Below are 14,024 nucleotides of genomic sequence, written 5' to 3'. Positions count from 1 at the left end.
CGTCAGCCCCACAGGACATATGTGGCTGTCCATGTGTGTCCGTGTGTGTCCGCCATCACACACAGGACGTTTGTGGATGCCATCAGTACACATATAAGCACGTTGGTCCTTGGACTCAGCATGCTGGCCCTTCCCGTGGACTGTTCAGGTCATTTTGGCCCACGTGGGCTGTCTGTCCAATACACACAGGACGTCCGTGGGTGTCCGTCAGCCCAAGCAGGATGCCCTGTGTGTCCGTCACCACACACAGGACATCCGTGTGTGTCCATCACCACACACATGACGTCCGTGGCTGTCCATCAGTACACATATCAGCACGTTGTTCCTTGGACTCAGCACACTGGCCTTCCCGTGCACTGTTCGGGTGATTTTGGCCCACATGGGGCTGTCTGTTAAGTACACACAGGACGTCCGTGGGCGTCCGCCAAGCAAACACAGGACGTCCGTGTGTGTCCATGTGTGTCTGTCAGCACACACAGGACGTCTGTGACTGTCCATCAGTACACATATCAAGACGTTGGTCCTTGGACTCAGCACGGTGGCCCTTCCCGTGGACTGTTTGGGTGATTTTGGCCCACATGGGCTGTCTGTTCAGTACACACAGGACGTCCGTGGGTGTCCGCCAGCAGACACAGGACGTCCGTGGCTTTCCGTCAGCACACACAGAACGTCCGTGGCTGTCCGTGTGTGTCCGTGGGTGTCTGCCAGCACACACAGGACGTCTGTCGCTGTACGTGGCTGTCCTTCAGAACACACATGACGTCCGTGGCTGTCCGTGGCTGTCCGTGGCTGTCCGTCAGCACACACAGGACGTCTGTGGCTGTCCGTGTGTGTCCGTGTGTGTGCGTGGGTGTCTGCCAGCACACACAGAACGTCCGTTGCTGTCTGTAGCTGTCCATCAGCACACACAGGACGTCCGTGTGTGTTCGTCAGCACACAGAGAACGTCCGTGTGTGTCCGTCAGCACACACAGGACATTTGTGTGTGTCTATGTGTGTCTGTGTGTGTCCGTCAGCACACACAGGACGTCCGTGGTCCTTGGAATCAGCACGCTGGCCCTTCCCGTGGACTGTTCGGGTGATTTTGGCCCATGTGGGCTGTCTGTTCAGTACACACATGACGTCTGTGGGTGTCCGCAAGCACACACAGGACATTTATGTGTGTCCGTCAGTATACATAGGACGTCCGTGTGTGTCCGTGTGTCTGTGTGTGTCCGTCAGAACACACATGACGTCTGTGGCTGTCCATCAGTACACATATCAGCACGCTGGCCCTTCCCGTGGACTGTTCGGGTGATTTTGGCCCACGTGGGCTGTCTGTTCAGTACACACAGGACGTCCGTGGGTGTCCGCCAGCACACATAGACGTCTGTGGCTGTATGTGTGTCCGTGTTGGTTCTGTCTGTGTCCCGCAGAACACATAGGACGTTTGTGGCTGTCCATCAGTACACATATGAGCACGTTGGTTCTTGGACTCAGGACGCTGGCCCTTCCCGTGGACTGTTTGGGTGATTTTGGCCCACGTGGGCTGTTTGTTCAGTACACACAGGATGTCCGTGGGTGTCCGCTACCACACACAGGACGTCCATGGCTGTATGTGGCTGTTCGTCAGCACACACATGACGTCCATAGTTGTCTGTGTGTGTGCGTGGGTTTCTGCCAGCACACACAGGACATCCGTCGCTGTCCGTGGCTGTCCGTCAGCACACACAGGACGTCTGTGTGTGTTCGTCAGCACACACAGGACATCCAAGTGTGTCTGTGTGTGTCTGTGTATGTCCGTAAGCACACAGAGGACGTCCGTGGGTGTCTATCAGTACACATATCAACTCGCTGGTCCTTGGACTCAGCACGCTGGCCCTTCCCGTGGACTGTTTGGGTGATTTTGGCCCACGTGGGCTGTCTGTTCAGTACACACATGACGTCCGTGGGTGTCCGCCAGCACACATAGGACGTCCGTGGCTGTCTGTCAGCCCCACAAGACGTCTATGGCTGTCCGTGTGTGTCCGTGTTTGTCCGCCATCACACACAAGACGTCCGTGGCTGTCCATCAGTACACATATAAGCACGTTGGTCCTTGGACTCAGCACGCTGGCCATTCCCGTGGACTGTTCGGGTCATTTTGGCCCACGTGGGCTGTCTGTTCAGTACACACAGGAAGTCCGTGGGTGTCCGTCAGCACAGGCAGGACGTCCGTGTGTGTCCGTCACCACACACAGGACGTCCGTGTGTGTCCGTCAGCAAACACAGGACGTCCGTGGCTGTCCATCAGTACACATATCAGCACGTTGGTCCTTGGACTCAGCACACTGACCCTTCCCGTGCACTGTTTGGGTGATTTTGGCCCACGTGGGCTGTCTGTTCAGTACACACAGGACGTCCGTGGGCGTCTGCCAGCACACACAGGACGTCCGTGTGTGTCCGTGTGTGTCCATCAGCACAAACAGGACGTCCATGGCTGTCCATCAGTACACATATCAAGATGTTGGTCCTTTGGGACTCAGCACGGTGGCCATTCCCGTGGACTGTTTGGGTGATTTTGGCCCATATGGGCTGTCTGTTCAGTACACACAGGACGTCTGTGGGTGTCCGCCAGCAGACACAAGACGTCTGTGGCTGTCCGTGGCTGTCCGTCAGCACACACAGAACGTCTGTGGCTATCCGTGTGTGTCCGTGTGTGTGTGCGTGGGTGTCTGCCAGCACACACAGGGCGTCTGTCACTGTCCGTGGCTCTCCGTCAGCACACACAGGACGTGCGTGTGTGTCCGTCAGCACACACAGGACATTCGTGTGTGTCCGTGTGTGTCTGTGTGTGTCCGTCAGCACATACAGGACGACCGTGAGTGTCCACCAGTACACATTTCAACACGCTGGTCCTTGGACTCAGCACGCTGGCCCTTCCCGTGGATTGTTTGGGTTATTTTGGCCCACGTGGGCTGTCTGTTCAGTACACACATGAAATCCATGGTTGTCCGCCAGCACACATAGGACGTCCGTGGCTGTCCGTGTGTGTCAGCTATCACACACAGGACGTCAGTGGCTGTCCATCAGTACACAAATAAGCACGTTGGTCCTTGGACTCAGCACGCTGGCCCTTCCCGTGGACTGTTCGGGTGATTTTGGCCCACGTGGGCTGTCTCTTCAGTACACACAGGACGTCCGTGGGTGTCCATCAGCACACAGAGAACGTCCGTGTGTGTCTGTCAGCACCCACAGGACGTCCGTGGCTGTCCGTGTGTGTCCATGTGTGTCCATGTGTGTCCGTCAGCACACACAGGACGTCCGTGGCTGTCCATCAGTACACATATCAGCACGTTGGTCCTTGGACTCAGCACGGTGACCATTCTTGTGGACTGTTCGGGTGATTTTGGCCCATGTGGGCTGTCTGTTCAGCACACACATGACGTCCGTGGGTGTCCACGAGTACACATATCAACACGCTGGTCCTTGGACTCAGCACGCTGGCCATTCCCGTGAACTGTTTGGGTTATTTTGGCCCACGTGGGCTGTCTGTTCAGTACACACATGATGTTCGTGGGTGTCCGCCAGCACACATAGGACGTCCGTGGCTGTCCGTCAGCCCCACATGACGTCTGTGGCTGTCTGTGTGTGTCCGTGTGTGTCCGCCATCACACACAGGACGTCCGTGGCTGTCCATCAGTACACATATAAGCACGTTGGTCTTTGGACTCAGCATGCAGGCCCTTCCCGTGGACTGTTCGGGTGAATTTGGCCCACGTGGGCTGTCTGTTCAGTACACACAGGAGGTCCGTGGGTGTCCATCAGCACACACAGGACGTCCGTGTGTGTCCGTCAGCACACACAGGACGTCCGTGGCTGTCCGTGTGTGTCCATATGTGTCCGTCAGCACACACAGGACGTCTGTAGCTGTCCATCAGTACACATATCAGCACGCTGACCCTTCCCGTGGACTGTTCAGGTGATTTTGGCCCACGTGGGCTGTCTGTTCAGTACACACAGGACATCCGTGGGTGTCCGCCAGCACACACAGGACGTCTGTGGGTGTCCGTCAGCACACACAAGACGTCTCTGGGTGTCTGTGTGTGTTTGTGTGTGTGTGTGGGTGTCCGCCAGCACACACAAGACGTCAGTGGCTGTCCATGGCTGTCTGTCAGCACACACATGACGTCTGTGTGTGTCCGTCAGCATACACAGGACGTCCGTGTGTGTCCGTGTGTCCGTGTGTGTCCATCAGGACACACAAGACGTCCGTGGCTGTCGATCAGTTCACATATCAGCATGCTGGCCCTTGGACTCAACATGCTGGCCCTTCCCGTGGACTGTTCGGGTGATTTTGGCCCACGTGGGCTGTCTGTTCAGTACACACAGGACGTCCGTGGGTGTCCGCAAGCACACACATGACATCCGTCAGCATAAAAAGGACGTCCGTGTGTGTCCGTGTGTCTGTGTGTGTCCATCAGAACACACACGACGTCCGTGGCTATCTATCAGTACACATATCAGCACGCTGGCCCTTCCCGTGGACTGTTCGGGTGATTTTGGCCCACGTGGGCTGTCTGTTCATTACACACAGGACGTCTGTGGGCGTCCGCCAGCACACACAGGACGTCCGTGGCTGTCAGTGTGTGTCCGTGTGTGTCTGTCTGTGTCCGTCAGCACACATAGGATGTCTGTGGCTGTCTATCAGTTCACATATGAGCACGTTGGTCCTTGGACTCAGCACGCTGGCCCTTCCCGTGGACTGTTTGGGTGATTTTGGCTCAAGTGGGCTGTCTGTTCAGTACACACAGGACGTCCGTGGGTGTCCGCCAGCACACACAGGACGTCCATGGCTGTATGTGGCTGTTCGTCAGCACACATAGGACGTCCGTAGCTATCCGTGTGTGTGCGTGGGTGTCTGCCAGCAAACACAAGATGTCCGTCGCTGTCTGTGGCTGTCTGTCAGCACACACAGGACGTCCGTGTGTGTCCGTCAGCACACACAGGACGTCCGTGTGTGTCTGTGTGTGTCCGTGTGTGTCTGTGTGTGTCCGTCAGCACACACTGGACGTCCGTGGGTGTCCATCAGTACACATATCAACACGCTGGTCCTTAGACTCAGCACGCTGGCCCTTCCCGTGGACTGTTTGGGTGATTTGGCCCATGTGGGATGTCTGTTCAGTACACATGACATCCGGGGTGTCCGCCAGCTCACATAGACGTCTGTGGTGTCCGTCAGCCCCACAGGACGTCTGTGGCTGTCCGTGTGTGTCCGTGTGTATCCCACATGACACACAGGACGTCCGTGGCTGTCCATCAATACACATATAAGCACGTTGGTCCTTGGACTCCGCACGCTGGCCCTTCCATGGACTGTTTGGGTCATTTTGGCCCACGTGGGCTGTCTGTTCAGTACACACAGGACGTCCGTGGGTGTCGCAGCACACGCAGGACGTTTGTGTGTGTCCGTTAGCAACGCAGGACGTCCGTGTGTGTCCGTCACCATACACAGGACGTCCGTGTGTGTCCGTCAGCACACACACGACGTTCGTGCTGTCCATCAGTACACATCCAGCACTTGGTCCTGGACTCAGCAAATGACCCTTCCCGTGCACTGTTCGGGTGATTTTGGCCACATGGGCTGTCTGTTCAGTACACACAGGACGTCCTGGGCGTCCGCCAGCACACACAGAATGTCAGTGTGTGTGTCCGTGTGTGTCCATGTGTGTCCGTCAGCACACACAGGACGTCTGTGGCTGTCCATCAGTACACATATCAAGACGTTGGTCCTTGGACTCAGCACGGTGGCCATTCCGGTGGACTGTTTGGGTGATGTTGGCCCATATGGGCTGTCTGTTCAGTACACACAGGACGTCTGTGGGAGTCCGCCAGCAGACACATGACGTCTGTGGCTGTCCGTCAGCACACACAGAACGTCTGTGGCTGTCTGTGTGTGTCTGTGTGTGTGCGTGGTGTCTGTCAGCACACACAGGACGTCCTTTGCTGTATGTGGGCTCTCCGTCAGCACACACAGGACGTGGGTGGGTCCGTCAGCACACACAGGACATTCGTTGTGTCCGTGTGTGGTCTCTGTGTGTCCGTCAGCACACAAGGACGTCCGTGGGTGTCCACCAGTACACATTTTCAACACGATGGTCCTTGGACTCAGCACGCTGGCCCTTCCCGTGGATTGTGTTAGGTGATTTTGGCCCACGTGGGCTGTCTGTTCAGTACACATGACGTCCGTGGGTGTCCACCAGACAACATAGGACGTCCGTGGCTGTCCGTCAACCCACAACGACGTCTGTGGCTGTCCGTGTGTGTCAGCCATCACACCAGGACGTTTGTGGCTGTCCATCAGTACACATATAAGCACGTTGGTCCTTGGACTCAGCATGCTGGCCCTTCCCGGGGACTGTTCGGGTGATTTTGGCCCACGTGGGCTGTCTCTTCAGTACACACAGGACGTCCGTGGGTGTCCATCAGCACACACAGGACGTCCGTGTGTGTCCGTCAGCACCCACAGGACGTCTGTGGCTGTCCGTGTGTGTCCATGTGTGTCCGTCAGCACACACAGGACGTCCGTGGCTGTCCATCAGTACACATATCAGCACGTTGGTCCTTGGAATCAGCACGCTGACCCTTCCCGTGGACTGTTCGGATGATTTTGGCCCACGTGGGCTGTCTGTTCAGCACACACATGACGTCCGTGGGTGTCCACCAGTACACATATAACTCGCTGGTCCTTTCGACTCAGCATGCTGGCCCTTCCCGTGGACTGTTTGGGTGATTTTGGCCCACGTGGGCTGTCTATTCAGTACACACATGACGTTCGTGGGTGTCCGCCAGCACACATAGGACGTCTGTGGCTGTCTGTGGCTGTCCGTCAGCCCCACAGGACGTCTGTGGCTGTCCGTGTGTGTCCGTGTGTGTCCGCCATCACACACAGGACATCTGTCGCTGTCCATCAGTACACATATAAGCACGTTGGTCTTTGGACTCAGCCCGCAGGCCGTTCCCGTGGACTGTTCGGGTGATTTTGGCCCACGTGGGCTGTCTGCTCAGTACACACAGGAGGTGCGTGGGTGTCCATCAGCACACAGGACGTCCGTGTGTGTCCGTCAGCACACACAGGACGTCTGTGGCTGTCCGTGTGTGCATGTGTTTCCGTCAGCACACACAGGACGTCTGTAGCTGTCCATCAGTACACATATCAGCACGCTGACCCTTCCCGTGGACTGTTTGGGTGATTTTGGCCCACGTGGGCTGTCTGTTCAGTACACACATGATGTTCGTGGGTGTCCGCCAGCAACATAGGACGTCTGTGGCTGTCCGTGGCCGTCCGTCAGCCCCACAGGACGTCTGTGGCTGTCCGTGTGTGTCCGCAATCACACACATGACGTCTGTGGCTATCCATCAGTACACATATAAGCACGTTGGTCTTTGGACTCAGCACGCAGGCCCTTCCCGTGGACTGTTCGAGTGATTTTGGCCCACGTGGGCTGTCTGTTCAGTACACACAGGAGGTCCGTGGGTGTCCATCAGCACACACATGACGTCCGTGTGTGTCCGTCAGCACACACAGGACGTCTTTGGCTGTCCGTGTGTGTCCATGTGTGTCCGTCAGCACACACAGGACGTCCGTGGCTGTCCATCAGTACACATATCAGCACGTTGGTCCTTGGACTCAGCACGCTGACCCTTCCCGTGGACTGTTCGGGTGATTTTGGCCCACGTGAGCTGTCTGTTCAGCACACACATGACGTCCGTGGGTGTCCACCAGTACACATATCAACTCGCTGGTCCTTCGACTCAGCACGCTGGCCCTTCCCATGGACTGTTTGGGTGATTTTGGCCCACGTGGGCTGTCTGTTCAGTACACACATAACGTTCGTGGGTGTCCGCCAGCACACACAGGACGTCCATGGGTGTCAACCAGTACACATTTCAACACGATGGTCCTTGGACTCAGCATGCTGGCCCTTCCCGTGGATTGTTTGGGTGATTTTGGCCCACGTGGGCTGTCTGTTCAGTACACACATGACGTCCGTAGGTGTCCACAAGACAACATAGGACGTCCGTGGCTGTCTGTTGCTGTTCGTCAACCCCACACACGACGTCTGTGGCTGTCCGTGTGTGTCATCCATCACACACAGGACGTCCGTGGCTGTCCATTAGTACACATATAAGCACGTTGGTCCTGGTGTTGTAGGCACAGGAGAGGTAACCCACGAATTGATAAAAAATGGTGGAACCAAGGTTTCAACCTGAAAACAAAGAGAACCGATTTTTATGAGTTTTTAGTTTTTATGATGCAAACAGAAACAAATATGAAAACGAATGAGATGATGATGATAATGATAATAAAACAAGATAAATAACAAAGGATAGGATGGAATCAAGTTGCTGGATGTGTATCACTCTCAGCTTGATTAGATGATGAACTGAAGTGGATTTGCGGAGGAAGGTTTGATTGAATCTCTCAATCTGATGGAATGATGGATCAAAGTGATTGACTCTCTCAATCTGTGTACTGAGCTTGTTTGATTTGCACAAACAAACTAGACTCACGAAATCAATAAGACAACAAAGAATCTCTCTTTGAATCCTAAGACCGATATTTTATACAAAGAACAACTTTGATAAAACTGAATAAACTTTTTATTAACTTGATGATTAAGGGTGTTCTTTACAATGGACGTCTAGGAGCTTATATAATGCTCAGAGACAAAGATCCTAACGTTCTAAAACAAATAGAAAAGGAAACAAATTGAAAACTAAGAAAGAAATCGAAAACTAGCCGTTGGAGCCTTTTGTGGGATTTTGGCTCCAAGTAAAGAATCTGATCTTTCTTGAACCTGGATGGTTTAAGGGGATAAGTAAGCTTCCTGGGAAACTTCTTGACTTGACTGCTTGGAATGTGCTGAGGTCGTGCCTAAACTGAAGAGGAAAGAGCTGTTGGACATTAATGTCGGTTTGGTCCAAATAAGGCAGGTTTGAGTAAATGAGGATCCTCCTGATCCAATGGCTGCTGGTGCATGGTATGGACTTGTATAACTCCTCTTGGCCGTGTATGATGTCTCCTGATTGGTTGAAATGATCTCCTGGTCGCCAATGTCTGGTTTGAAGCTGATTGAACCGGCTAGCTTCCAATTGAGGCAAGTGTAGAACTGGTTTGGCCGGTTTTGGAGATTGGATCATAACTTCATAATTCCGTGGCCATTTCTCCTGATTTGGGCTTTCTGGAAAGCTGAGAAACTTCTCTTGACTCCAATGATGGGCTTTTCTTCAGGACGCTCCTTCCTTGGGCTGCAATCTCCTTCTAAAGTCGGGTACTCGCAGATGGACGGGTTGGGAAACCTCTGACTTGTAAAATTCATAACTTCTTCTCCGTGAATATTTGGCTCGATTCCAATTGGGATGGACTCCTTCTTGAGTGTAGAATCCAAGAGAATTGGTTTCATGTTGAAAGTCCTTATGGTTGTAGAGATATACGCCTTGGACTGAACCTCGGTCTCTGGTACCTCCTAGATGGCCGGTTTGGACGGTTTGGTGAGACTCTGGTTGAACCATGGATTTCGTGACCACAACATCCCCTCCCTCTTGACAAGGTTTCGACCTCGAAACTATGTATCCTGAACCAAGATAGAGCAAGTCAGCTTTCATCCTCTTTTGAGATTCTAAAACCTTACCTTGGAACTGTTTCGGTTTGGGAATGGAATTTGTATCAGGTGGTTCTCCTTTGAGAAAATAGGAATGGATCACGCCTCTGCTCTGGACATGGTCATTTCTTATCTTCTGGAGTGGATGGTCCTTCAAATTTTTGGTGGCCACGTTTCTGATCATCTTTGGAGTTGATCCTCCTAGCAACATAAGATAATCTGGTGGGATTTCTTTGAAGCTTTCTTCTTTGCAACCTGAAAAATTCTCAACATTCTGGACAAAAGCAAGTGCATTATATCTGTCATTGAAATATTAAGAACATGCTTATCTAAAAGGAATCTTACCATAGGTTTTGGAACTTGAATAATGGATTGTTCAGATTTCGGTTTCCACTTAGAAGTGGGTTCATGGCTGAGCTTACGGTCTGGTTCTTTCTTTGGAACTACAATAAGCTTATAGCTTTCATTTGTTATACCTGTACCAAGAACACACACGTCAGTACTAGTATCCAAAGGTGGTGTTTGAAACTTACCTTGGTGGGATACTTTTATGACCGGTTTTGCTTCTTTAAGCAACATGGACTGCATTGTGTCTTGAACCATCTTCTGGTCCATCACAGGTGTGGCGCCTGGTGGCTCCTCTCCTTTGAATTCATGCTCCTTAGTTCCTGTTACACATCACCCTTTGACAAAGACAAGTGCATTACACAAGAATTTGGAAACAAATAATCAGATTGAATAAACTATCACTTTTCATAGATAATTCTGTTTTCTCTTCTAGTGATGTTTCTATCAATGCTTTCTTAGTAGGGCAAACTACAGCAAAGTGTCCTCTTTTATATGATATCTAGAACATGTCTTATCTTTTAAATCTTTAAATTTAGAAGACTTACCTTGGCTTGATGCCTCTTCTTTCTTTGGGTTTGAAATCTCATCATTCCTTGGACTTAAATCATGAACAACTTTTAAATCCAACAAGGACTTTGAGATCGTGTCTTTCTTGACTTCAGGACCTGTCTTATCATCCTTGGACAAAGACAAGTGACTCATACCAGTGGGAGATGATTTACAAATAAATTTATCAAGTATAGGACTTACCTTGGCCTTTTCTTGAAAATCAGTTTGTCTGGTTTTTCTTTGTGTCTGGCCAATGTGTCTTGGCTGACAAACTTCTTCTCCTCCATGGTCTTTGGGACCTTAATAGGTTGGTTTTGATCATAGAAAACCGTGGGCTTCTGGTTTGGCCGAATCTGGTCTTGATGGATCAAGCTTCTATGACCTTCTTTTGGCATCTTTTCTTGCTTCTTTGGAACCATGAGTTGGATACCTCCTTGGATATAGTTCCTGGATTTCAGAACTTGTAATCTTTGGTGCAAACTCATATCTCATGACTTCCTTAAGAGCTCTCCATGTTTTGATAGTTGGCTCCTTGTAAAACCATCTATCACCTTCTTCTTGTACCCACCATTCAAAGGCATCATCTCTAAGTTGTTCAATGGCATAAGCAAGCCTCTCTTCCTTCAAGATGTTGTTGTAGTGAAACCATTCATCAAGGTTCCTCTCCCATATTAGATAACCTCTTTTTCCTGAAAATGTAAAGAGTTTAATTTTATCAGCAAAAGAGATATAATTAAATTGAGAATTAACAACATGATGTTTGTGGGTTTGAGAAGTTGGGGTTTGATTGATCCTGAAGGATCTGGTGGCTTGGGCTCGACATAGACAGCCTCTGGAGCATCTCCAAATCTCCTTTCTCCTGGCTGTGGACGTTGGCCTTGTGCCTTCTTTCTTTTCCTCAGCTGTGCAATCAGATCAACCTCTTGCAAAGCTGTCAAATGTTGGTTCTGTTTGGCCATATGACATTGGCCGTGTGTTTCTCCTACCATGGCTTCCTGAAAACACTCTCAAAGATCAAGTGAAAAGATGGGAAGGTCTGGTCGAACCAAAATAAATCAAGTGCACACTGCAATTTAAACTAAACCGAGAAAATATGCAATTATGAACCGAAATGAAATAAAGTATGCAAAAATTATTTTTATTTTGGTTTTCTCAATGCAAACACGAAATGAATCAATATGATATGAAAATAAACAAAATGAAAAGAAAATATGGAAAGGAAACTAATGCTGATATTGTTTGTTTTTTTTTTTTTTTTTAAATTTTCTTTGATGCAAACAATTAAACCACTTATGCAAAATATAAACAAAGCTTGAAAATATTTTATTTTTCTTTTCTGATGCAATCACGAAATGGACACAACTAATGTGATATGAAACAATAACTAGGATGATTTCTTTTGGATTTTAATTTATGGATGCAATGAAAAGGAATCAATTCAAACAACTTTTTATGGGATTTTCTTTTATGGAAAAACTAATCAATGCAAACACTTTTCTTTTGGGATTTTCGATTTAAATGAATCAAACAAAACTTTTTCTTCTTTTTTTCGTGGCTCTTAGCAGGATGAACAGCAAGAACACAAAACAAATGCAGAAACAAAAACTTGAAACAAAGAAACAGTTTTTATGGATTTTCGGTTTATGATGAAAACAAATGCAAACAAATATGAATGATGCAAGGATAGAGTGACCTGATTCAGGAGCTTGAGCTCTGATACCAAAATGTTGTAGGCACAGGAGAGGTAACCCACGAATTGATAAAAATGGTGGAACCAAGGTTTCAACCTGAAAACAAAGAGAACCGATTTTTATGAGTTTTTAGTTTTTATGATGCAAACAGAAACAAATATGAAAACGAATGAGATGATGATGATAATGATAATAAAACAAGATAAATAAACAAAGGATAGGATGGAATCAAGTTGCTGGATGTGTATCACTCTCAGCTTGATTAGATGATGAACTGAAGTGGATTTGCGGAGGAAGGTTTGATTGAATCTCTCAATCTGATGGAATGATGGATCAAAGTGATTGACTCTCTCAATCTGTGTACTGAGCTTGTTTGATTTGCACAAACAAACTAGACTCACGAAATCAATAAGACAACAAAGAATCTCTCTTTGAATCCTAAAGACCGATATTTTATACAAAGAACAACTTTGATAAAACTGAATAAACTTTTTATTAACTTGATGATTAAGGGTGTTCTTTACAATGGACGTCTAGGAGCTTATATAATGCTCAGAGACAAAGATCCTAACGTTCTAAAACAAATAGAAAAGGAAACAAATTGAAACTAAGAAAGAAATCGAAAACTAGCCGTTGGAGCCTTTTGTGGGATTTTGGCTCCAAGTAAAGAATCTGATCTTTCTTGACCTGGATGGTTTAAGGGGATAAGTAAGCTTCCTGGGAACCTTCTTGACTGCTTGGAATGTGCTGAGGTCGTGCCTAAACTGAAGAGGAAGAGCTGTTGGACATTAATGTCGGTTTGGTCCAAATAAGGCAGGTTTGAGTAAATGAGGATCCTCCTGATCCAATGGCTGCTGGTGCATGGTATGGACTTGTATAACTCCTCTTGTGCCGTGTATGATGTCTCCTGATTGGTTGAAATGATCTCCTGGTCGCCATGTCTGGTTTGAAGCTGATTGAACCGGCTAGCTTCAATTGAGGCAAGTGTAGAACTGGTTTGGCCGGTTTTGGAGATTGGATCATAACTTCATAATTCCGTGGCCATTTCTCCTGATATGGGCTTTCTGGAAAGCTGAGAAACTCTCTTGACTCCAATGATGGGCTTTTCTTCAGGACGCTCCTTCCTTGGGCTGCAATCTCCTTCTAAAGTCGGGTACTCGCAGATGGACGGGTTGGGAAACTCTGACTTGTAAATTCATAACTTCTTTCTAACTTCTCCGTAATATTTTGGCTCGATTCCAATTGGGATGGACTCCTTCTTGAGTGTAGAATCCAAGAAATTGGTTTCATGTTGAAAGTCCTTATGGTTGTAGAATATACGCCTTGGACTGAACCTCGGTCCTTGATACCTCCTAGATGGCCGGTTGGACGTTTGGTGAGACTCTGGTTGAACCATGGATTTCGTGACCACAACACTTGGACTCAGTACGCTGGCCCTTCCGGTGGAATGGTTCGGGTGATTTTGGCCCACGTGGGCTGTCTCTTCAGTACCACAGGACGTCTGTGGGTGTCCATCAGCACACACAGGACGTCCGTGGGTGTCCGCCAGCACACACAACGTCCTGGCTGTATGTGGCTGTTCGTCAGCACACAAGGACGTCCGTAGTATCCGTGTGTGTGCGGGGTGTCTGCCAGCAAACACAGGATGTCCGTCGCTGTCTGTGGCTGTCTGTCAGCACACACAGGACGTCCTTGCGTGTCCGTCAGCAACCACAGACGTCCGTGTGGTCTGTGTGTGTCCGTTGTGTGTCTGTGTGTGTCCGTCAGAACACACTGGACGTCCGTGGGTGTCCATCATACACATATCAACACGC

General features: G+C 49.7%; 1 pseudogene; it reads right to left on the bottom strand.

Annotated features, from left to right (window-relative positions):
* Nucleotides 1-9,343: 9,343 nt before the first annotated feature.
* On the bottom strand, nucleotides 9,344-13,255 carry LOC125602623 (annotated as a pseudogene).
* Nucleotides 13,256-14,024: the final 769 nt, after the last annotated feature.

Source organism: Brassica napus, unplaced genomic scaffold, assembly GCF_020379485.1.
Source record: "Brassica napus cultivar Da-Ae unplaced genomic scaffold, Da-Ae ScsIHWf_2922;HRSCAF=3707, whole genome shotgun sequence".
Taxonomy (NCBI): Eukaryota; Viridiplantae; Streptophyta; class Magnoliopsida; order Brassicales; family Brassicaceae; genus Brassica; species Brassica napus.
This window is presented reverse-complemented; position numbering and strand designations above follow the sequence as displayed.